Source organism: Tursiops truncatus, chromosome 7 (genome assembly GCF_011762595.2).
Source record: "Tursiops truncatus isolate mTurTru1 chromosome 7, mTurTru1.mat.Y, whole genome shotgun sequence".
NCBI classification, from domain to species: Eukaryota; Metazoa; Chordata; class Mammalia; order Artiodactyla; family Delphinidae; genus Tursiops; species Tursiops truncatus.
The window spans coordinates 75,075,190-75,100,103 of NC_047040.1; the positions used below are offsets into that span (position 1 = coordinate 75,075,190).

Genomic DNA, 24,914 nt, shown 5'->3' on the forward strand with positions numbered 1-24,914 from the left:
CAAATTACCACTTGACTGATTCGGTTTAATCTTTCTTTGCTGTCGTATTTTCACCAATTTTTCATTTCTTACCAATTGGTTAACTCATTGGAAATATGCAGATTATAGAAATCTACTCTATACATTTAGAGAAGTAATATCATGTTCACATTCCAAAAATAAGCTAAATGCTAAAAGGATTTAATAATTCCTTTGAAACAGGTAAATCCAAGTTCAGCTATGTTCAGGCTGTATGATTTTGAGCAAGTCTTTTCACAACTTTGAGCCTTCAATTACTCAACTATGAAAATATGATAATATAAACACCTCCTTGGGTAGCTCAAGGATCGCATGAAATACTATTTTGCAGAGCCTGTAGTATGACAGATACATGCTTATGGACCTATCACTCTATTTGAAACGAGTTCTTATTAAAAGTATTTGTAATATCTAAAAGTCTTCTGTTGTCTAGACTAATTTCTAATTTATGATATTTACATTTCCTAATTAGAGAGATACTCAATATTTGAGAGATGACCCATTCTTATTTAAGCTATAAACTAAGAGAAAAAAAAATTTAGTCTTAATTGTGATGTAGAATATTAAACAGAAGTATAATGTGTGATTGTATTTAGGAGTTCTAATACCACCATTTAAGACTTATGACTAAGAGGTGACGAGATTGAATTGTGGGAAGAGTGAAAGAATTACCTTAATTATTCATCAACCTAATTAGCTTAATTAATTTAAGCAGTTTCCCTGCTTGAAAGAAGTACTTTCCTGAACTTGTTCAGAAATTATATCTACCTTAATTAAAGCCAAAATAGGCAGAAAATGTTTAGTGGTTAGCTTATGATGAAGTTTAGGAATAAAAGGACTTGCCAGTTGTGTTGGTCAGGAAATAGATCGTGGAAAAGATCCCTTGATTTCTAAGATTTCTCAATTCTTGCCAGGCTTCTTCATTTATCTTGTTAAAAGATATTATTTTGCCATTTCAAATACTATGCCAAGTTAGAGATTTTAGCATGTTTAAGAGCTTCTTGAAGCATTGGCTAAAACCAAGGGTATTAAGATTAGTGTGTATGGGTGATCTACTGGATTTCTAACTGTAGAATATATCATTATTTTTAAGTTTTAAAAAGGGAGTAATTTATGTCTTGTTCCGTCAAATAACTGTGCATTTAAGCGACTATGCATGCCTGCCTTACACTAGGCATGAATTTAGGTAACTGAATATCCCTTTGTCTATGATCACTTAGAAACAGAGTGGATAAAGGAATATAAAGGATATGCAGCTCATTATACATATGATAAAAGAAAATGTTAGCAATAAACATATGTTGGGGCTCAATCCATTGAAAGGGCTATTTTGTATATAGTGTGTATTTACTAGTTACAGTTAACGCTTTCAGGCTTGTCTTCAGCACTGAGCATTTTCCTTACCATACAAACAGCATTAAGAACAGTGCTTTTCTATTATGAGGATAATGACAGCCAATATGATTGTTTGGGCATTACCCTTTCACTGAATTTGTTCTATGTGACACCTTAAAATTTACGTATAAGGTTGTATTATGATGGACACTTAGTTGGGCCTTAAATCTAACGTCACGTTTTCCCACACACAGATGACTTAATTACTAAAATTGAAGTCATTGTCCGGTTCTTAATGACTTAATTGTTTGGAAGCAAATTGATTTACCCTTTTTAATCTCAATAAATTCCTTACCTCCTGTGTTAAGTAGAAGGAGAATGTATGTTATGAAATAAAATTGAAGGTTTAAATATGTTTGATCACAGTTTTCTCCTAGTGTAAAATGTGTGAAATCAACAGATTCAACACTTTTAGCTTCAGGAAATGCTTGACTCTCTGAAAGGCATATAATTGAGTGTACCTGTGGTACGGGGCTATGTCTAATCAGTCGACTGTGTAGCTGGGTAGAGCCAAGTGCCATTCATCTGCCTCCCCTGAGATTTGTGGAAACAAGAAGGAGGAGTAGACATAAGACAAAGATATATAACCATGTTGACCACTGAAGTTCATGGTTAACAACTTAATTATCTGAGTTCAGCTATCACTTAGAAACAAACCTGTGCAATTTAGGCACATTTTGTAATTTACAATAGAAATAGCATAATGCTAAGGACATAATTCTACATTCTAATTCTTAATGTAGAATTAGAATCTACATTAAGTGTGTTTAATTTAATTTTTCTAATTATATTTCTAATAGCTTAAATATCTGCACTGATAAAACGGTTAACCACCTGCATTTAAATGCCACCTGATGCGTTTATTTTGGAACAGTAACAGATTGGTATAATTTGAGCTCAAGTTCCTCTGAAAATTCTTCTATTAATGGGTCCTAAATTAATCTTTGTGCCTGATCTGCAAATGATGTTATGAAGCAACAAGCATCATGAGAATTGCCATTACATGGTAATATCCTGTTTTTTTCTTTCCAGTTTGAATTTGGATCAGTGGATAGTTAAAAATAGGAATTTGCACTGGCATTTCCATATTCCTATGGTGCTTCAGTGTTGGAATAGTGCCTGTTTTTTTTTTTTTAAATCAATTCAGTGAAAAGTTTGCACAGCACCATGTGAAGAAGGTTAGGTGAACATGCACTATACCTACCGTGCCAAGTGAGCAAACATATGCAGACTGCCCCTATTTCCATATAGTTTCTATATGTTCCACATATTGTGCGTTGGTAAAATCATGTAACTTAAACTAATTCATTGTTCAAAGCAGTACACAATCTAACCTTTTGAAAATCTGATAAATGATATAGTTCCTCATTAAAAAAAAAAAGAGAAAAAAATGCACAAAGAAGGCATCAACGTTTCATCAAGACAGTCAGTCAAATGAAAGTATTCTATTTCTTTCTGGTTAGAAATGAACCTAGTCCTAGCAAAACTCAGAGAAGTGAAAAGATCAAATAGGCTACTTGTCCATCCTTAGACACACAATTATATTTGAAAACGTTAAGTCTTAACATACTGAAAGTAAAGACTTCCAGAGCTCTGACTCTAGTGATACCTCTCTCTCACTGAACCAGTACATGGTCCATGCTGAATACGCTGTTACTCAAGGAAGCATGAGACAATGCGGCCACAGGGAATAATGTACTCCCACAGAAGTTCTGATGTTAATTAGAAGTATGGTTTCGATTAGTAATGGTGATAATAATATTGATGATTGTTATTGTAATATCTGTTATCATCATTTTAGTTGAATTTGGTGCAGAAGAGAGCTGAGCTGGGAATCACAAGTTTAGGTGTTGGTGCTAGCTCTAACTCACAGAAGGTTATGTGACCTTGATTAAATCATTTACCCAATATGTGCCACAGTTTCTGCCTCTGTAAATGTGGAGGTTAATACAATGCGAAAGGGACAAAATATGAGCTTTGGAGTCCCCAAGACCTGGTTTCTATTTAGACTCTACCATGTATTATTGATGTGACAATTTTTCCAGAACAACCTCTCCCATCCTCACTTTTCTTTTGAGTACATTGGAGATAATTAAACTGATCAGACAGAGCTAAAGTCAAGAGTAAAGGGTAATAGCTCATAGTAGGTACTTAAATGTTTGTTCATTTTGTTTCATTATGACTACTACTTTCCTTGACTACGAATGTGGCAGAAGGGACAGAAACCATATCAGTAGCCAGTGATAATGTGATTAGAAAAATGTATGGGTTTGGAGTAGCTCCTCCTTACAGGACTCTCACAGTAGCCTTTGTCCCACGTGTAGCAAAGTGAATTGACCATGCCATCCTGAACCTGAAATGCTTAATTTGAAGCCTGTCCTCTGTGTCAAAGAGACAAGTTCACAGAGAAACTGCAGCAGGCTAAAGCAGTGGCTCTACTCTGGGAAATTCATAGATATTTTTGTTGTTCTGTCCACAACCATGCTCTTAAAAAGGACTGCATGACAGGGTTCGCCGATTGCTATTCGTTAAAGGCCCTTTTTATGGCCCTCTGTGGGATTATAAGGTGGTGCAAACACTGTATCTTAATTCATAATCTCCCAGCAAATGTAAAATGGCTGAAGGTTCACTTTTCCTAGAGAGTTTTAGTTCTTTCCTCTCTTTGGCAGAGAGAATTGAGCTCACTATGAGTTCTAAAATATACAATTATAGGAAGCCATGTTTTGAAATGACAGTGGGGATGAAAATGGCATGCGTGACTCCTGTTTGGACATGAATGACTATCGGAAAGGAAGTCAACCTTGAATGACACTGAGAACCAGGATAATGAAGCATGAATTGACAGGTGATGGGCTAGATTTAAAACATTTGAAGAGCCTGTATAATAAAATGAGTGAAATAGGTTGACTCGATCAAGGGAGATTATGGGAAATTATGTCATTTCTATACTGTTTGTTTCTGTGATGAATGAAGAACTTTATTTCCTTGACTCAGGTTTAAGATCTTTTCTATTCATAATTTCTCCCAAATCTACTTTGGAAAAAAAAGAAATTCATCTGTAAGGTATTATTATATTTTATCTCCTGGTCCAAATTGTGTATGCTATTTTGTGCTACTCAAGATGAATATTGTGGTGATGATGGTCTTATTTTCTTTCCCCGGTAAAAAAAAGAAAAACAATTCCAGGTAATGGTAAGTTTTGAGGCCATGAGAAATAGCCAGTACATGTCAAAAATATGTTGGTAAAAATTACTTAAAATTTCTTCAGTAGTAAATGGATAGGGTAAAAAAAAAGTATGCCAATTTGTATTCAAGTCATTCTTTACCCTTGCCAACATTTTCACTATCAACCAGTAGCATGTTCTGATTCAGAACTTGCCGTTGGAGTAGTGTATGTGTCTTGTCCCAAATAAGGGTTACTGACTCTTCTGAAAAGAAAAATTACTTCTAATTTCCTCAAAGCCTTGCTATCACTGAGTGATAATGAGAACAGCAGAGTGAGGCAGACAGATCTCAGAGGGGCTGAACTGCTGACAAGGAACTACCTGAGTGGACCAGGGATAAGGGCTACACTGCCAATCACTCTTCTCCCAGCAGAGAATAATGCCAGATAACCACGGGGCATATGTCAAGCATCGTTCAATAGGTCTACCTGTTGAGGTTTCCAGATTGACTGATAAAAACAACTTGTCTGCAGGTAGTTTGTCTACATGAGAAGTGACCCAGTTGCTCTATTTAATTGTGTGGATCCAATTGATACTTTAACACAGAAAAAAATAGGTTATCAAGGAGGAGTCAAGTTGGAGGTGAAGTAAGAGGGTCAGTCTTCCCTTCCATCTCCTTGAAACACATAATGTCTTGTAATCATAGCTAAACAAGTGTGCAGATACATCAGTAGCTTTTCTGAAAATGGATGTTTTTAAATTTATTGAAAGAAGACATTTTCTAAGAAATCATTTTTTTAATAAAGATTATTTTCAAATTAAGTAACTTCTTTATGTTTTCTTGGTGCAGAGGATCAGCAGATATAATGGAGATTTTAGAATCAGCAATTAGGTTTAAAGTTTGTCCACTTAAAGCACTTAACTAACTACAGGACCTCAGTTTCTGCTCTGTGTTTTATTGACCTTTCCAGACTCATCTAATGCTACATTTCAGTTATACTGAATGTGTTACTGTTTCTGAATCAAGTTATGGTCCTCTCATCCCTCCAGCGTTCACATGTGTTGTTACCTCTATCTGGGATATTCTTCGGTAATTTAACTTTAATCAGCTATTTCCCATCCCCACACATATACACACTCGTGTACCTGATTTCTCACCATCCTTCAGGACTTACCTTAAATGACACCTCCTCCAGGAGTCCTTCTTTGACCCCTACTTGAAATTAGATCCCGTGTATGACCCTACACATCTTCCATCATAAGGCATCTTATTGAATGATGTGTTCATGTCTTCCCAACAAGACCATCATCTCTGAGAGCAAAGATCGTGTTGCTCTCACTCAACACACTATCCTTAACACCTATCCCAGCTCCTGGGAACACAGGAGACCCTCAGTGAAAATTTGTGGGATGACATCCTCCAATGTGATTCGTTACTTATCAGAGTCACATATCCAAAATCTCACCAGTTGTGCTATATAACAACAGTGTAACACACAGTAGCCATTCACAAACATCTGTTCAAAGAATGATTAAACAAGTGAATGAATAAATGAGTAAAGTGTTGAGAAGAACACAAAAGTCTTTCTGTCTAAAGTATTTCTTCATAAAATTTGAAATCCTGAATCATATTTTTTTGTTGAATAGCTATTAATTCCCCACACAGCATGGACTATAAAATGACAGGAAGCTGAGCAAGTTCCCATCTGACAGCAGATCCTTGGGACCCTGGAAAAACAACAACAACAACAAAACAATGAAGACCCCAGGAAACAAAAGAGTGGAGGAGAAAGGAGGGCGAGACAGAAAAAGACTAAAACCACCTGCCTCTATTCGTTACAGTACTTCTCAGAGCAACATTTTTGAGGGCTTCTATAGCAACGACCTCAGAAACAAAGGAGACATATGCAAGTTCAAGAAAATGAAATCAGTGTTTAATTACTAAATATTCTACCTCTAAAATTAAAGAAAAAAAGCTTAAATAATTCAGTTTGATTTGGTCTCATTAGTCTGATTTCCTAGTATTTAGCCTTAATTATGTGATACATAAGCCCTAATTATGTGGTACATATACAGTGCACTCTCTAAAGTTAAAGATCAGAACGGATACTGACTTAAATGATAAAATATGTTAAATTATTAATGGTAATTAATCTTACAAAATAGGCATAATTAGTTTAAGTACTTTAGATATTATTCTTAATAGCATTACAAATAATATGACACAGTTTGATCATTTTAAAAGTAATTTATTGGGAAGAAAAGCAGTTCAAGGAATGTTTTTTTACTCAGGAGGGTGAAGGGATTGCTTGGTGCTGCTAAAATATTTAGCTGTCCTTGTTGAAAAGGTGAGCTTGTTTTAACCCATTAAGTGCTGTGTCCTAAACAAAATGGGAATTTAATTTTAAAGAACATTTTTTTTCGTGAATATATCATCCTTACAAATAACAGTAGCTATTCCATTAAGAGTTTTCTAATATTCTTTCATTCAGTGAGTTCTGGGTATCGTGCCATGAATTGTTTAGAATTGTTCAGTTTGTTTTTGTGTTTTCCCTTTTTATTGTTGAGTTTTTGTCTTCTGCTGAGGTTAATTTAAATTTTTGGTTATTTAACTTTGATGCTAGACCAAAGCCTTCTGTTTTAACTCTTTCTTTCTACCTCTGAATGAATCTGCTATTGTCATTTAATGTCTAACATGGGGTTAAACTCTGAGAAGTTCTACAGGAATATACAAGGAATACAGTTTGCCTTTGAAGCAAAATTTTGAAATGGATGTTTCTTTATTGAATGGGAACATGAATGGAATCAGATAATTGGTCATCTCTCCTAACTGGAATTTAGTGATGAAGAATAAGATGATAAATTACACACCAGAAATCATACTACTTGCTCTCTAGACTTTACTACAATGTTCCGAGTCCAGGTTTAAAAATATCTTTACTGTCTACTACTGAGGAAAGCTTATATAATCCAACTGCAGAACCTTTTCTCAGAATGTAGCCCAAGAGAATGACCAGAAACATGATTTCATCCAATAAAATTCTGATGTTATTAAATTAACCCGTTATATATGAATCAGTCTTGAACTTTGACATTCTAAGATGCTACAATGGTTAAAAGTAAGTAAAGAATGCTATTGAGCATCTGTCTCTAAAGTCATACAGGGAAAGTTTCTAATATTTGTTCTAATGACACCCTTCCACAATGTTCAAAATCAAAACAGCATTCTTCCCAGACACCACACTCACCATTTAATGTGTTTTTCAAAGCTACCATCACCAACATTTTGAGCAAACATCTTCCCAGTATTCAGACTCCCTAATTAGATGTAAAGCAGTGCTGATCTGATACTAATTCAAATTTGGCTCTACTGAATAAACACTCGTTAAGGACACAGATAAAGGTTGGCTCCTGAGTAGGAAGGCTGGCAAAAGTGGGGTCTGGACTTCCCTGGTGGTGCAGTGGTTGAGAATCCGCCTGCCAATGCAGGGGACACAGGTTCGAGCCCTAGTCCAGGAAGATCCCACATGCCACGGAGCAACTAAACCCATGTGCCACAACTACTGAGCCTGCGCTCTAGAGCTCATGAGCCACAACTACTGAGCCTGCATGCCACAACTACTGAAGCCTGCATGCCTAGAGCCTGTGCTCCGCAACAAGAGAAGCCACCACAATGAGAACACGTGCCCCACAACGAAAAGTAGCCCCTGCTCGCCGCAACTCGAGAAAGCCCGCGTGCAGCAACGAAGACCCAATGCAGCCAAAAATAAATAAATAAAATAAAAATAAAGTGGGGACTGTCAGGGAAAGGAAATCTCAACACTGTCACGATGTTTTACTGAGAGGACTCCAAGGAATACGTAAGTGATTTCCATACTTCTGACAAATTTAAATCAACGATAGTAAACTTTCTTCAAATTAGATCTTGCATAGAATCTCATTTGTAAAACAGATGAAACTGATATTTTAGAAGTCAGTGAGAACAATAAGGGTATTTCACTGAAAAAAGAAATATAAAATTGGATGTTACAGATGACATTGCTCCATTTCAAGAAAATCCACCCAGATAAAGTATAACATGTTTTATTTATTTTTCAATAGGTGGCCTTGAGTCTTAGACTGCTCTTCAACTGATTATCATAGTGTCACAAAAGAAACTTTCATCTGAGGTAAGCAGAGAAGCAGTTGTTGGAACTGTTAGTTTCTGTGATTTTTGTTTCATCACATTGTATTGGGATCTATATGCTTATTTGTTGAGTGTTCTTATACAAAATATTATTATTTTGAAACTCCTTATTTCATATTTCATATTGCTTAAGATATACATTACATCATACAAGGGGCTCTTTATGAGGTCTGTGCTGAGAAATTCCTGTTTGAACTTCATTCCAAAGAAGAATGGTGGTTTTGAGTCTAAAAAAAAAATCTTATTAACATTGTGACCTGTGTAATTGCCAAGTCTTATTTTTTTATTTTGGCTGCAAAAAACCTTGGGGCCATCAATTATGGCCAAGTACTAGGTGTGTGTGTATGTCTTTATACCATAAAATTCTGGCCTCATTGCCAGTATTTTTCCTTAATAGTCTTTTGTATATTTTCCCATATTTTAAAATACACTGTTGTCATATAATTTCACAAGTTATCTTAAATATTATCTGAAAAAATTGTAGATCAGAGCAACATAAATAATAGATCATTTCAAACAATCTGACTGTTTCTCCCAATGACTTTCCCACTTTTGAAGAACAAGACCACGTCTAATTCATTCTTGTATCTTCAGACCTAGGAAAGTGTTTGCCATTTAGAAGGATTGTTGAATTAATGAAAATACTAGTAATTCTATATCTCTACTTATAAAATTTCATTTTTTCTATTGCTTATTAATAAAAATATGTGATGAAGGCTTTTAATGATGTGGTTCCTTTTTTACTCTGTAAACTTACTTACTGTTTCTCAAGTTTGCAAATACCTGAGCATACCCTATGCCGTTTAATAATTATACTCTTGCATGCAATAAGCCGTGCATTATTCTTTGTCCTGGAATGTTTGTCTCCCATCTTATTAGTTTTAACCCAAGTATCACTTCCTCTCTGAAGGCTTTTCTAACTCTGTCAGAAGTGTTCATCACCCTTCTCTTGAATTTGCAATATAACTACCCTCAAAACTTTATATAATTTTTAATCAAATTGTATATTAATTTTATGAATATAACTGTTTATCCTGAAAGTCTATGATCTTTATAGGAGGTCACCTTTGTGTCTAACATATCATGAATGCTCCATAATTTTTACTAAATGTATTCTATTTAGCAAATTTAAAAACAACATTGACTGTCAGTCCAATAGTTTTAGCTTAACAGCTTGAACTGTTAAAATAGTCCATATGTTTGGTATTATTTTCACTAACTTTGGCTAATTTCTAGTTTTATTTTTACTGTCAGAGATGTCCTTGTTCTTTTCCTAAATTTAGAGATAACTGGTGTGATTAAATCTTTTATGTTTCTGAAAATTTTAGGAATGTTAACAATCATCTTTAGGGATTGAAAACATTGTCAACGTTAAGACTAAATATACACATGCATATATAATATATATTTAGGTAGGTAATTAAGCAGGAAAACAGTAAGCTAAACTGTATAATGTTGGGAATTGTGCAGACAGAGCTGCAAATTCTTCTGGTGCTGCACACAATGCATGGAATTGGAATGTTTGGTAGCTGTGTATTTGCTACCTCTGTTTAAATTTGTAATACTTATTGATTTCTAAATATTTTCCTTGTCTGTTGCCTGGAATTAAATTGATGAAAGTTTCAGAATCAACATCATCAAAAGAAACTCCTGGATTTTTCATTCATTTGCTTTTTTTTTTTTAAACCTCTGAAAAAGTTACAAAACAACCACAGTTACATTATTACATAGTGTTAAAGTTATAGCAATACATAGTTTTCAAATTGGAATGCTTGTGAGAGGTATTTGCACTTAATGAGAAAATATGTGTTAAAAGGACATTAAAACTGATTAGCTGCATATCACTTTTATATTTATAATCATATTTCAACAGTATTTGTTATGATATATGACAATAATCTCTATATGAAAATATACTCATGGAAATTAATCATACTAATTTAATACCAGAATGTTGCCTGCATTGTCCAATTTAATAATCATAACATCAAAATGTTAGTGTAAAATAGACTCATTTCTCTTAGGTATTTTCATTTTGGCTCTCTCCTACCTGATCCTTCCACTTGCCTATTAAACAGTAACATACTGACACCAAGATGTATGAAGAAAACATTTGAAGTCAATTCTTAATTCTATTTTCCCAAATTTCTCTCATTTGTTGGAAATCAGACACAAATGCATTTAGTGCATTGTTAATGAAAAATTTTAGGTAGTTTCAATACTTTAATGTTTTTTCCTTTCCTTTTCTTGCCTAATTTTAGTTTTTTAATGATTCATTTAATGAATTTCAATAACATGCTTACTTCCGAGGCCTTAGGAAATGAAAACATAGGTTTTTCCTGTATTTTTTTACATTATTCATTCTTTCAGCAAAACTTTTATAATTCATATTTCAAAGGAGGAGAGAGAAAGAGAGAAGAGAAGTGAAGAAGAGAGAAAAGAAGAGAAGAAGAGAAAAGGAAAGGGACACTCACTGGCCAGATCTTGGGCTTAGGAGAAAATCTAGCTCCAGTTAGGTGAGTGAACAGAAGTTGAAGATGCCCCAGAAAGGTGGGAGAAGCCAGGGATGGTTTGAATTCTATAGCAAAGTCAGAGTAAAAGTATTAATCTATCATAGGCTACTTCTGAACTAATTCAAAACATTCAGGAAAACAGTGTGAATATATAACTTGCCAAGTCTGTCCTTAATCAGCTTCCACCCTGCTACTCTGGGTGATGAATGTCTTTTGAATCTTAAGCACTGAGTTCCATCAGAGTGGAAAGGAAGGAAACTTGTTATCTGACTGTAATAATCAGGTGAGTCTTCAATGGAAAATGTAGTCTTTGAGTTAGACCTGGCAGACTTTTCACAAAGACAGACAGACTAGCATGATTTTTCTCCATGTCTTGAATACTCCATGTCAAGAGAGCAGAATGCTCAGGGAGAGGTAATAGGTAATTAGGTAGGTTTGGCTGACTACGTTTGAAATATATAATAAGGATTTTGAAAGTTAGGAAATAATACTAATTTTGCAGGAGTTTACATGATTGGAATTTAATTGTATTAAATTTAGGGGCAGTATTTTAAGTGGTTTATAGCAAGGAACATCTGAAGGAGAGGCTAAAATAAGCCTAGTAGATAAGAAGAGACTGTGGTATAGAGAAGTAAAAGTAGGTGGGGATCAAGTGAAATGAAGAGGCATAAAATGTTCTTGAAGATAGCTATTTTTAAAAATTTTATTTAACAGACCCAATAAGTACTTATTTTCTATTAGACACTGTTTTGAGCACTTGTAAAAGTTAATGTATTTAATTTATAAAACTTATTCCTAAATATTGGCTAGAATGAGAAACAATTTTAAAATGACTACATGTTTGTGTGGTCAGAAGAGTGAACAATGAACGTCTAATGGAAATATAATTTTAAAAAAATTTGCTATCGGGTGACCTATAGTTTGTATGTTTAATGAGATAATCTACGTGAAATAATTTAATAAATAGCAAAGCTTTGAACAAATGCCCAAGATATTATTGTTCTAATTATTCAAAATTGACCACAAACTTTAAAAAAATCATATTTGAATAAGCTTGGAGTCAGGCAGTAGATTATCAGAATTACAAGAGAACTAGTTAATATATAGCACTTGCATCTAGGCAACAGTAGAAAAAATGTTTGCATGATAACAGAGCTATATGGCCATTATTTGGAAACTGTTATGTGACTATTTTCCATGTACTTCTTAGCATATTTTTGAGATGGAAAATCCATGGAATGCTCCATTTTCCTTTTTGCATTAAGAAGCCTTGCATAAGAAACTCATTGTGCCAGAGTGATCATTTTGCATAGTTGATAGTTCCCATGAATCATGAAACTACTTTCAACCCACACATCATTTGACCCTTCTCAGCTTTTACACACAATCCCAAAAGACAGAACTTGGATAAAATAAAGAAGTGCCAACCGTGAAAAATTATACTGGATTAAAGACAAAGATGAAGGAATTATTTTGAGTGCTATATAAATGTACTATATGACATGCAAAGCAAAACGATGCACCATATTAGGGTGCATGGAACAGAGTGACAGAGTTAAGTAAGAAAATGAAACTCTGTGGATCCCCCAGTGGAATGAATCAGCTTAATTTTATTATTATTTTGTAAATGGTAAACATGCTAAGTTTTCTCTGAGCTTCTGTGTAAGTCAGTTTTCAATTTTATTAGCTATATAGTGTAGAAAAAAATATGGTCTAGACTTCTTGGAGAAAAATCTATTGTCTCCTTTGAAAATTTCTCACACTCTCATGATTTCAAATAGTATTTTTAAGCTTCATATTATCGAATATTTATCCATAGGTCTGGCCATCCCAAGATTTGTACATTTATACATTTAAACCTGCTCTAAACTTCCTGCTCAAAGTCCAGTATATTCCTTAAGCTTAACATATTTTGAATTGAATTGATTATCTTGTCTGCACCCTCACTGACCCATATGCCAACCCCCAAATTTCTTCCTCTTTTTCTGATTTGGCAGCGTGGGAAAGCCTGAAACTTAGGAATTTTCCTTGACTCTGACTCAGTCTTACATCTCTTAATGAAAAGTTGTTGATTTTACCTCCTAAGTATCTCTTTCCTGCCCCACTGTCATCCATGTACTCAGTATCTCTCTCCCGGCTATTAAAATAGCCTCTTAATTGATCACCGGACACCATTCTCTTCCATATCAAATTAGTTTTTCAGATTGTCATCAAAGTGATAATGCTAAAATGCAAATCTGGCTGTATAACACTTAAATTTTCTCATTTGTTTCCTAATGCCTAGATTATAAATCTAAGCTCATTGTTTGCTGCTGTACTACACATGTTTATCTCCCAACTTTAACAAACTCTCAGAAATGTGTTTGATAGAGTGTCAGTAGGACCAGGGGGGTCTATTCAAAATAATGTGTAGGGTGAATTGATCTGAGGAGTGAAGTGAAAATTTAGGAAGAGACTCAAACATGCCACATTTATTGGCACGTATTTATAAGCATTAAGTAGGTAATAGGTGCTGAGGACATAAAGACTGATAAGACAGGGTCTTTGTCCTTGAGTCATTGCTGGTCTCCTATGAGAGACATTTAAACTGCAAATCTATTTTTGAACAGGTTAGGAGGTGGCACCTGGGCAGAATCTTGAAAGACAATGAATGAGGTGTTATTTTAAATAAGTAAAGAAGAAAGCGTTCTTAATCAGAAGAAACATTGTGTCAAAGGTACAGAGACTAACAAGATCATACTAGATTCTAAAAACTATAAAAAATTTAGGCTACACAGTTAGCAGACACAGGCTACACAATGCAGACAAGAGAAGCAGAGGCTGAAACATAAAGGTCCTTGATTCTCATTGTACAACGATTGAACTTTGTTATTCAGGTAGTGGGATGCTTTTAGTATATGTTTACTTTTCTGAGGTTGGGGTGCATAAATACAAAAAATTTAAAAAGTATATGTAAAGTACAAATTAACAGCACCATATTAACACCACTTTAAATGTATGATAAACAGGGGTGACTTGATTAGCTCTGCATTTAGAAAGAGTCTTCCAATCTAGGGACGAGATAAAAGGGAACTAAATCATGCAGAAAGCACACTGATTTGGAAGCTACTGCTATAATCCAAACAAGACATATAAAGAGCCTGATGGAATGGAGAAAAGAGCATGTATTTGGAGATATTTAAGTGGTAGAATTGATAATATTTGATATTTGATCAAGGAAGTTAAATGAATGGAAAATACATTCCGTTCTAGTACAGCAGAACTAGAAAAATGAAAGAAAATTGATTTCTTTGCAATGGTGTAAACAGAATCGTTCTAGGTAAATTGCACAAATGAAGGACCAAGACCAACTATACACTTACATGCTGTCATTAAATGTTTATTTGGGTGGATTAAATCCATTTAATGTGGTTAGGATGTAAAAAAAGTAGTTATCTCAGTCACGTGTATACAAACAACAACAACAACAAAAACTAAAATGGAGATACAACATTCAGTTTTCAGAAATTTCAGTGTAAACAACACACTTTTTCTGATTTGAGGCACAAGGAGCTATACAGTATATAAGTTGTTTATTTTTTCTGTATATGACTATAATAGCCCTTTGAAGTTGGGAAGCTGTATCCTAAGTTATGGATATTGGTTCTAAACACCCTTAGGTTTTCAATATTCACCACTACTCCTACCCCTGTCTATTATTTATGGACAGAAAAGAGTCAATGAAGGTGAAGCAATGTTAAAAAGATAGAACATAAAGGGAAAAAAAAAAGCGATAAGTGACCTGAGAATCTACTCCGTTAAATTTGCTGAGCTTGATTTAAACCTTCAAACTAATTTTAAAAGGAGGCATTCTTCATTATTCTAACCTCAAATTCTGAATGTGATTAAGCTTAAACTTGAGCTTATAATATGATTAAGTTTTAATGGAATAATTTCCAGATTTCTCTTTTCTAGGCCTGCATGTTTTCTTTAACCTTAATTATTCTTCTGTTTAGAAGTTTAATTGTGTAAATTTATGACCTGAGCAACTTTATTTCAACAAAAAAGCATGGTGTATTGGGTATCCAAGTTTTCTGTCCAATTTTTCTTTTATCTTTTATTACTAATATGTTTACTGTTAACTAGGGAGTTAAATATACAGCTCCTCTTTGTTCTATGCTAAAAACAAAACTGGGGGAAAGTTAGATTGTAATTATTTTAAAGAGAAGCTGAGATCCCTAATGAAATCTAGAAGCTAGGAAAGTTGATTTGTGAAGGCCATGGGTATGCGTGAGAGCTGTACAGAATTAATCCAATGAGGAAATTTGAATCATGCTTCAAGGCAAAGGATGCCTGTGAACCAGTCATTACATAAAGACGTTTTTGTTGCCCCATGCCTTTGGCTTCTTAGTGAGGTTGTTCTTTTGGCAAATGATCTATCTTAATATTACACAAGGAAGCTTTGTGTGGGGCAGTGTATCATCAGAGTTCTCTTGTTCTATAATAATGTAAGGAAAAGAATGTGTGCAGTTCTAAACACTAGAGTCCAAAGTAAAGATCGTATTCCCTTGTTACATATATGTAAAAGTGATAGTGAGAAGCAACCACTTAAAACAAATACTAGAATTACAGAAACTCAACATCTTTGGAAGGTTATCTTCAAACGATGTCTTATAGTGCCGATAAGAACATCAATAATAGCTAATATGTGTTAGGTGCACTATACGTGCCAGTCATTGTACTAAGTAATTTTTATGGATTATTTCACCTACTCCTTATATCTACTGAAAAGATTGGTTTCATTATTATTCACAGTTCCTAGATGAAAGAACTGAGGCTTTGATATGTTAAAATTTTAGCCACAGTCATACTTCCTGATCCAGAATTTCAACTCAACTCAAATGATTTAAGATATGATACTTAAAACCACCATCCAATATTTCCTTCCAATAATGATGTAAATTTTGGTTCCTCAAGTAATGCTTAATGTTATGTGGTAAAGAGTTTTGTTTACCATTACGTTAAGTTAGATCTATGACAAGCTGAAAGAAATTTTGATACATTATCTGCCTGTCTCATATTGTCAACATTTCTAAATTGTATTTGAATCATGGACTTTTTTTTTAGAGTCCATAGATCCCTAGGAAGTATATGGACGTGCCTTAGGGAACAAATGACCCTATAAAATTATATCTTAAATTTCCTGTACCTGCAGTTTGCTATATTTTTCTGGTAAGTGAGAACATTGCTTCTTCAGAATTTTAAGCTGTATATGTATGACCCTCCAAACATTTAGGAACCATTAGTCAGATATTTTGTACTCTGAAAGTAAAAGAAATCTAAAAGTAACACTTTAACAAGCAAAAGGTAGAAATGAAGTGATCTCTGACTTTTAATAGGAGCAATGACAGCAGAAGTGTATAAAGGTTTAGATTAAATGTCACTAGGATCCTAAACAGTGATTTTTAAAATCATGTGTAAGAGAGTGTTACATCTATGTGATTTTGACTCGTTATGCAGTATCAAGCCCAGTTACAATACTATTTTTCAAATTTATTCATGTCAAATACGAATGACTATTTCAAATTCTCTTAATATGAATCTGTCAAATCTGTTCTAAACTTTGGCCTACAGTCATCTGGATTAACTGTTTTAATTCCATTTAGCCATCATTTTCACTTAAAAATAAATGTATTTGTATGGTAAGTGTATTTTTTTTTGTTTTTTGTGGTTTTTTTGTGCTTCACAAACATAATTTTTTATTTGCTATTTGGAATAAACACTGGGGAAGGGAGACACAAAAGTTAGAGACACCAGTTAAGAGAGTGTTGTATTGCAAGGGTACAAAATAATAGGAAAGGGCAATTACAGAGGTAATTAGGAGAGAAAACCAATTCAGGAAATTATGTTTCTTTCTAATTGATAGACTTCCAATAATTTTTTTTAACATCGTTACTAGAGTATAATTGCTTTACAATGTTGTGTTAGTTTCTGCTGTATAACAAAGTGAATCAGCTATATGTATACATATATCCCCATATCCCCTCTGTCTTGCATCTCCCTCCCACCCTCCATATCCCACCCCTCTAGGTGGTCACAAAGCACCAAGCTGATCTCCCTGTGCTTTGTGGCTGCTTCCCACCAGCTATCTATTTTACATTTGGTAGTGTATATATGTCCATGTCATTCTCTCACTTCGTCCCAGCTTACCCTTCCCCCTCCCGTGTCCTCAAGTCCATTCTCTACAACTGCGTCTTTATTTCTGTCCTGCCTGTAGGTTCTTCAGAACCACTTTTCTTTTTTTAGAATCCATATATATGGGTTAGCATACAGTATTTGTTTTTCTCTTTCTGACTTACTTCACTCTGTATGACAGACTCTAGGTCCATCCAGCTCACTACAAATAACTCAATATCGTTTATTTTTATGGCTGAGTAATATTCCATTGTATATATGTGCCACATCGTCTTTATCCATTCATCTGGCAGCGGACACTTAAGTTGCTTCCATGTCCTGTCTATTGTAAATAGAACTGCAATGAACATTGTGGTACATGACTCTTTTTGAATTATGGTTTTCTCAGGGTATATGCCCAAGTAGTGGGATTGCTGGGTTGTATGGTACTTCTGTTTTTAGTTTTTTAAGCAACCTCCGTACTGTTCTCCATAGTGGCTGTATCAATTTACATTCCCACCAACAGTGCAAGAGGGTTCCCTTTTCTCCACACCCTCTCTGTAGATTTTTTGATGATGGCCATTCTGACCTGTGTGAGGTGATACCACATTGTAGTTTTGATTTGCATTTCTCTAACGATAAGTGATGTTGAGCATCCTTTCATGTGTTTGTTGGCAATCTGTATATCTTCTTTGGAGAAATGTCTATTTAGGTCTTCTGCCCATTTTTGGATTGGGTTGTTTGTTTTTTTGATATTTAGCTGCATGAGCTGCTTGTATATTTTGGAGATTAATCCTTTGTCAGTTGCTTCATTTGCAAATATTTTCTCCCATTCTGAGGGTTGTCTTTTCATCTTGTTTATGGTTTCCTTGGCTGTGCAAAAGCGTTTAAGTTTCATTAGGTCCCATTTGTTTATTTTTGTTTTTATTTCCATTTCTCTAGGAGGTGGGTCAAAAAGGATCTTGCTGTGATTTATGTCATAGAGTATTCTGCTTATATTTTCTGCTAAGAGTTTTATAGTGTCTGGCCTTACATTTAGGTCTTTAATCCATTTTGAGTTTATTTTTGAATACGGTGTTAGGGAGTGTTTTAATTTCATTTTACAAGAAGCTGCTAGACTCTATTACATGATGTTTGTATTATTTTACATTTCCCACAGAACTGCATGAGAGTTCCGGTGACTCCATGTCCTCATCAACACTTGGTGTTTTCCGTCTTTATAATTTTAGTTTTTCTTGTATGTTTGTCGTGGAATCTCACTGTGGTTTTAATATAAATTTCCCTGATTACTAATGATGTTGAGCATTGTTTCTTGTATTCATCATCCATTTGTATATAATCCTTTGTGAAGCTACTGTTCAAGTCATTTCAACACTTTTAATTAGATTATTTACCATTTTATGACTGATACATTTTATATTTTAGATACATGCTCTTTGACAATTTATATGTTGTGAATATTTTATTTTGCTCTGTGGCTACCCTTTTCATTTATTTAATCATGTCTTCTAAGAACATAATATTTTAATTTTGATGGTTCACAGTTTATCAATATTTTTCTTTTATAGTTCCTACTTTTTGTAGTCTATCTAAGAAATCATTGCCTAATCCAAGTTTGCAAAGATTTTCTACTGCTTTCTTCTATAACTTTTCTACTTGTGACTTAGTAATGTTTAGGTCTATGTTCTTAAGATTAAATGTGTGTTGTGTGAATTAAATATTGAGATTCATATGCATATCCAGTTGCTCCAAGACTGTTGAAAAGACTGCACTTTCTTCATTGAATTGCCTTTTGCTTTTGTCAAAAGTGTAATAACTGTGAGTCTTTTTCTATAATCTATTCTATTCCGTTGACTAATATATCTATTCTAACAATAACACACTATCTTGATTACTATAGCATTGTCGTACGTCTTCCAAAATTCTTTTTTTATATATAAATTTATTTATTTATTTTTGGCTGTGTTGGGTCTTCACTGCTGCACGTGGACTTTCTCTACTTGCGGCGAGCAGGGGCTACTCTTTGTTGCAGTGTGCGGGCTTCTCATTGTGGTGGCTTCTCCTCTTGTGGAAAGCTGGTTCTAGGCATGTGGGCTGCAGTAGTTGTGGCACTTGGGCTCAGTAGTTGTGGCTTACAGGCTTTAGAGCACAGGGTCAGTACTTGTGGCACACTGGCTTAGTTGCTCTGGGACATGTGGGATCTTCCCAGACTAGGGCTTGAACCCATGTCCCTTGCGTTGGCAGGCAGATTCTTAACCACTGCGCCACTGGGGAAGTCCCCAAAATTATTTTTTAAAACTGTTTTTGGGGTTTCCCTGGTGGCACAGTGGTTGAGAGTCTGCCTGCCAGTGCGGGGGACATGGGTTCGTGCCCCGGTCCAGGAGGATCCCACATGCCGCGGAGCGGCTAGGCCCGTGAGCCGTGGCCGCTGAGCCGGCGCATCCGGAGCCTGTGCTCCGCAACAGGAGAGGCCACAACAGTGACAGGCCTGCATAACGCAAAAAAACCCCCTGTTTTTGGTTATTCTAGGTTATTTGCATTTCTACAAAAACTTTAAAATCAGCTTAATCAATTTTACAAAAAAAAATCTTTTGGAATTTTAGTTTGTGATTGCAATGAATCTAGAGATCACTATCAGAAAGATTGATATCTTAACAGTATCAAGTCACCCTGTCCTTGAACTAATAATTTTTGCAACTGTTTCTTTCAACATGAAAACTTTATATATATATGTATTTTCTTTAGAGTTGTTTCTTTAGATCCTTCATTCAATTATAGAGAGCTCTTTCTAGTTCTTTCCTTTTCAATATTTGTTTATCCCCAACTTTAAACTTGAAGGATCTCAAAGCACTCTACCACAACTGCAAAAAAGAAAAAAGTCTATGTCAGGGCAGGGAGGAATTGGTCTCTTCAAAATTATAAAACTAAAAGGTCATCTTCCACATCACACTCCTCCCCACCAGGTGAGCAAGATGGAAGCTCTACTCCAGGTGGATGCAGCCAAGATAAAGCTCCCTCTCACCCCAGCATTCAGTCCAGGGCTATGATTTCTCCCAGGAGTGCCAGATCAACAGCATTTCTAACCACCCTACCCACCTTGTAAGGCACTTGTAGGGCAGAAGCTCCACTCCAGGTGTGACAGGCTGAGAATACAGAACCCTCATTGTTATCACTACAGCTCACTCATAGGGCAATGGATCTCACCTGGGAAAGGTAAGCTCAGAAGACCAGAGGCTGCTACCTCCACCCAATGCCTCACTGATAGAGTAGGGTTTTCACTCTGAGAAAAACAGGCTGCTGTCCCCATGCCAATTCTGGAGCAATGATGCAGAGGAACTGTCCAGGGGAAGAGGCAGGATGCAAGAACAGAGTTCCATGACTCTCCCTAAGGGAACTGACTCTACTTGGAATAGAGTGTGAGGAAGTTCAAGCCTAAGAACACTGTGTCAAAAACAAGGAAGGTTTTGGTGGAAAGCAGTTAAGAGGAGGCTGGTATGAAAGCAACAAGGAAAACAGTAGACCAGTTAGAAGTTTCACAGAGAAAGAGGTAAGAAGTGTCCTCATGGGAATGTTCATAGCAGCACTACTTATAGTAGACAAAAAAGGGAAACAACTCGTGTCCAATAGCTGATAAGTAAATGTGGTATATCCATACAATAGAATTTTATTTGACAATAAAGAGAATAAAGTACATGCTGCAACATTAATAAACCTTGAAAACGTTGTGCTAAGTAAAAGAAGTCAGTTACATAAGACCACATATTGTATAATTCCATTTACATGAAATGTCTAAAATAAGCAAATCTATAGAGACAGAAAGTAGATTAATGGTTGCTTTGGTCTGGGAAGGTTGGAGGTGGGGTGATGTGAAGTGACTACTAATGGGTGTGGGGTTTCTTTCTTGTGTGATTAATATGATATAAAATTGCTGTGATGATTGTTGTACAACTTTGAATATTGAATTGTGCAATGTTAAGTGGGTGAATTGTATATGAATGATATCTCAAAAAATGCTTAAAAAACAAATTATAATAATAGAATTGGAGATTTTAGAAGGAAGGACAAAGTGGTTTAAAAATTTTGCTTATATTTGTGTGTTATGGAACGAATGTTTGCCCCTGCTCAATATATGTGCTAAAATATAATGCCCAATATGATAATATTTAGCGATGGGGCCTTTGAGAAGTAATTAGATAATGAGGGTGGAGGTCTCATGAAAGGGATTAGTGCTCTTAGAAAATGCCAGAGAACTAGCCCACCTGTGAGTGTAAAAGCTTACTCATTGAGGATACAGGAAGTCAGCTGTCTGCATCCCAGAAGAGGGTCCTCACCAGAACCCAACAATGCTGGCAGAACTGTGAGAAATAAATTTCTGGTTTTGATAAGGAATATAGTTTATGGTATTTTGCTATAGCAGCTGAGCTTTTAAAGAAAATTCTCTCCTAAATCATGCTACTGAGAAGGTAAGTTAACTCTAATAAAGCCAAAAATAAATAAATACAGGTGACCCATTTAAGAGAGGATTTGGGTAGGTCATTTAGATTCAGTCTGTAGATTGGCTCTTAACCTAAAAAAAGAAAAGAAGCTTACACATTTAGCCCCAGTTAACAGAGTACATGGTCAAAGTCTTATCTATTTTTAAAAATCATATTTGTCCTTAAAATCTCAGAATGATAGCTTGTATGTTGTTAATGGTGAAGGAAGGAGTAGATTAGTGGCCAAATTAGGATTTAGAAGGCTTGTATATATTTTTCCATCAGCCAGGGCTAAAGAATATTGAATAAACCTTATTTTTCTGAAAAGCCATTTAATCTAAAATTTTTAATTAAAATTTAATAAAAATTTTAATAATACTCTTTTTTTAATAGGAAGCCTACTCAAATACTATCAAAATTTTCCTCACATTTGTCCTTCTTATAATATTTTCAGTTTGAACCATCATTCTTTTAAAATTTTATTCAAACAAAATGTAACAGACTTGTAACAGTTGACCTGCCCTCCCTGTGTTCTACCTAGTACAGTGTTAAAATATAGACATATCTTTTATGAAGACATTAACCTCCTGATGCTATGCCTTGTCTCACCCACCCTCATTGGCTCTCTGTTGTCATAGAGCAATAGTTTACAAACTGAAATTCATATAACATTGAGTTGCACAAGTGACCCATTTGAGTATTTAAAAAATATTAGACTTACATTTATTTTGCTTTGTAATCTCATTCTTTTTTTATACCTTTATTATTTTTTAAATTTTACTGAAATATAGTTGATTTACAATGTGTTAATTTCTGTCCTACAGCGGAGTGATTCAGTTATACATATATATATATATATATATATATATTCTTTATCATATTATTTTCCATTATGGTGTATCGTAGGATATTAAATATAGTCTCCTGTGCTATACAGTAGGAGCTTGTTGTTTATCCATCCTATATATAATAGTTTGCATCTGCTAATCCCATACTCCCAGTCCTTCCCTCTCCCCATCCCATCCCACTTTGACAACCACTAGTCTGTTCTCTATGTCTGTGAGTCTGTTTCTGTTTCATAGAAAAGTTCATTTGTGCTGCATTTTAGATTCCAGATATGTGATGTCATATCGTATTTGTCTTTCCCTTTCTGACTTTCTCACTTAGTGTGATCATCTCTAGCTCCATCCATGTTGCTGCAAATGGTATTATTTCATTCTTATTTACTTTATTTATTTTCAATCTTTTTCCATTGTATACATACACCACATCATCTTTATCCATTTATCTGTCGATGGATATTTAAGTTTGTTTCCATGACCTGGCTATTGTAAATAGTGCTGCTTTGAACATAGGGGTGCATGTATCTTTTCAAATTATAGTTTTGTCTGGGTATATGCCCAGGAGTGGGATTGCTGGATCATAGGGCAACTCTGTTTTTAGTTTTTGAGGAACCTGAATACTGTTTTCCATAGTGGCTGCACCAATTTACATTCCCACCAATAAAGTATGTTCCCTTTTCTCCATACTCTCTCCAGCATTTATTATTTGTAGACTTTTTAGTGATGGCCATTCTGACTGGTGTGAGGTAGTACCTCATTGTAGTTTCGATTTGTATTTCTCTAATAGTTAGTGATGATGAGCATTTTTTCATGTGCCTATTGGCCATCTGTATGTCTTCTTTGGAGAAATGTCTCTTTAGGTCTTCTGCCCATTTTTCGATTGGATAGGTTTTGTTTGTTTGTTTGTTATTGAATTGTATGAGCTGTTTACATATTTTGGAAATTAAGCCCTTGTTGGTTGCATCATTTACTAATATTTTCTCCTGGTCCATAGGTTGTCTTTTCATTTTGTTTATGGTTTCCTTTGCTGTGCAAAATCTTATAAGTTTGGGTCCCATTTGTTTATTTTTGCTTTTATTTCTCTTGCCTTGGGACACTGACCTAAGAAAACATTGGGACAATTTATGTCAGAGAATATTTTGCCTATGTTCTCTTATAGGAGTTTTATGTTGTCATGTCTTATATTTAAGTTTTTAAGCCATTTTGAGTTTATTTTCATGTATGATGTTAGGGTGTGTTCTAACTTCATTGATTTGCATTTGGCTATCCAACTTTCCCAATACCGCTTACAATCTCATTCTTTTAAATATCTGTTTACCTATGTTTTATAATGTACCTATTATATTGGGGGGTACTAGAAATTAGTGGATGAGGAAGGGGAGCAGGGAGGGATGTTAGATGTCCTGTATGGCACAGTCCCAATCAATGAAGTTTTTTCCTGAGTTCTGTATCATTTTCAAAAGAATCACTGGATAGTAGCTGGGTGAAAAGACGACAACTGAATTTCATTTCCCAAGTAAGTAAAAGGTCTTTTTCTTTTACAGTTTTGTTGTTGCTGAAGTTTTTCAGAAATGTAGCCCTATGCAAATTGAGGGAAAATTTTAAAAACTTCACCATTTAGGAAAATTACATCACTTGTAACAATCATGTTAGTGGTATATATGTTGCCAATTCAACACACCTGAATCAGCCTGCCTTTATACGTGATTCTATCTTTAGTGATTCAGGTCCAAGCATCTGAATTCTTTATTATGTCTTCTAATGCACTCACGTCTGGGCATTTCTGTCTTGAAATTTTCTTCTTTATATTAAAGTTGTTTTTTGTAGTTAAGTATATGGATAGGTTATATTATCTATAAATTTTATTTGTAAATAGTGAAGTGAAGATTATATCTTTATACTATTTCATATATATGCATATGTGTGTGCACATACTACTCATATATAATAAATATATATTTTTTATAAAAATGGATCTTTGGGGCAGACAGAGTTGAGATCACCACTCTATGGGCTGATAACCATGTAATCTGTGGGCTTCAGTGCCTCCCATCAGTTTTCCGTTCCTACATCAGCCTTTGCAACTTCTCTACTCTATATGTTCTGCTTTCACCACACCGTACTGGCTGATCATGATTTCCAAATGTGCCATGGATTTTGGTGCCTAT

The 24,914-nt window shown here is 34.8% G+C and overlaps 1 long non-coding RNA gene across 3 annotated transcripts in view; it reads left to right on the plus strand.

Annotated features, from left to right (window-relative positions):
* Nucleotides 1-24,914, plus strand: part of LOC117313037 (uncharacterized) — a 171,926-nt gene that overhangs the window by 102,885 nt on the left and 44,127 nt on the right. For 2 of the 3 annotated variants that reach the window (XR_012333114.1, XR_004527512.2), the window contains 2 exons: nt 6,244-8,746; nt 11,162-11,279. This is a non-coding gene — a long non-coding RNA (uncharacterized lncRNA). The remainder of the gene's footprint in view (nt 1-6,243; nt 8,747-11,161; nt 11,280-24,914) is intronic. The other variant, XR_012333115.1, reaches the window with a different exon arrangement.